Source organism: Octopus bimaculoides, chromosome 25, assembly GCF_001194135.2.
Source record: "Octopus bimaculoides isolate UCB-OBI-ISO-001 chromosome 25, ASM119413v2, whole genome shotgun sequence".
Lineage (NCBI taxonomy): Eukaryota > Metazoa > Mollusca > Cephalopoda > Octopoda > Octopodidae > Octopus > Octopus bimaculoides.
This window is the reverse complement of record NC_069005.1, coordinates 28,999,500-29,000,994: the sequence shown is the minus strand read 5'-3', so window position 1 is coordinate 29,000,994 and position 1,495 is coordinate 28,999,500. Positions and strand designations below refer to the sequence as shown.

At 43.1% G+C, this 1,495-nt stretch overlaps 1 protein-coding gene across 1 annotated transcript in view; it reads right to left on the bottom strand.

Annotated features, from left to right (window-relative positions):
• The window catches only part of LOC106883896 (NAD(+) hydrolase sarm1), a 125,880-nt gene extending 124,529 nt beyond the window's left edge, over positions 1–1,351 (bottom strand). The window contains exon 1 of the mRNA XM_052976646.1: positions 195–1,351. The gene's annotated coding sequence lies outside the window, so the exon portion shown is untranslated. The remainder of the gene's footprint in view (positions 1–194) is intronic.
• Positions 1,352–1,495: the final 144 nt, after the last annotated feature.

Below are 1,495 nucleotides of genomic sequence, written 5' to 3'. Positions count from 1 at the left end.
AAGGTATAGATAGATAGATAGATACTGTGTGTGTGAGAGAGAGAGAGAGAGAACGAAAGAGAATATTTATTTACATTATTATTATTATTGTTGTTGTTGTTGTGGTTGATGTTGTTGTTGTTCAGTGGAGCAGAAGAAATTTCGAGTTGAAAAAAAAAAAAAAAAAACGAAACAAAAGTTCACGGGACACCTACCGAATTAGTGAGAGGTTCCTTGACAGGAAAACTGGCCGGTTATTTGGTGTTGCGACATGTTCAACCCCGGGTCAGCTCTGGTTAAGTAATATCTACGATCAAAGACGTTCCAGCCGTGAACGTCCCGTCTCAGTTCACTCAGACCGTGTGTCATCTGCGACTACACATCATCCAATATGTCCTTCCTGTTATTGTTCCTCTGCCGTTTAGCCCGAGGCCAGGTCTGATCAAGCCGGATTTATTTTCAGGATATTCCAGCCGTGACCATCCCGTTTTTTCTTTATTTCTTATTATACTCAGTATTAAGACTACATTATTCAGTGCGCTTTCTTTTTTTTTTTAAGACAAAAACGGTGTACTTTGAGGGGGATCTAGCTGCTATTTCATGAAAATCGAATATTATATACTGCTGTTGTTAAGTCCCGGGCCAGCACTGACCAGACGTATAATCAACACGTTCCAATCGTGACCATCCATCCTGTTTCTTATTCAATTCAATCAGACAGTGTGTAGCTAGTAGGACTATATTATCCACAAAGTCCTTCGTTTGTTTTTAAGACAATGCGATGTAATTCTAGGGAGATTCGGCTGCTATTTTAAGGACATCAGACAACTGCGTAGAGCCTCCGTTATCGGCGAGAGCTGGCCAATGGAGCGAGCACCCTGTGGTGATCCACGGAAGAAGACAGGGATCGGTTTGCTATTCAAACCGAATATTGTAATGAACCCTCACAATGTGACCGCAATAGGAATTAGTCTGTGCATGCGTGCGTAAGTGCGCGCGCGTGTGTGTGTGTGTGTGCGCGTATGTGAGCATTAGCGCCCGCGCGAAAGCGTGTGCATGTGAACGCGCGCGTGAGTGTGTGTATATGTGCATGTGAGTTTGTGTTCATGTGTGTTGTTCTTCTTTTCGCTTCTTCGAATGGCTATGAATAGCAGCAGACCCTAGTCTGCTGGAAGATCTTCCGGAAGACGAGGAAGAGGGTTTACGAGAGAGAGAGAGAGAGAGAGAGAGGATAATAATAATTGTTTGTGATGTAGGCATAAGGCTAGCAATTTCGAGAGGATGTGATGAAGTCGTTATCGACGACCTCAGTATCTGACTGGTACTTTCTTCCATCAACCCCGGAGGGATGAACAGCAAAGCTAACACGGGCGGTACTCGAAATCAGAACGTGAAAAGCCGAAAAGATAATGATAATAATTCGTTTCCAATTTAGACACAATGCCTGAAATTTTGAGGGCAGGGAATTGGTCGATACCAACTGGTATTTTATTTCATTAACCACGAAGAGATGAAA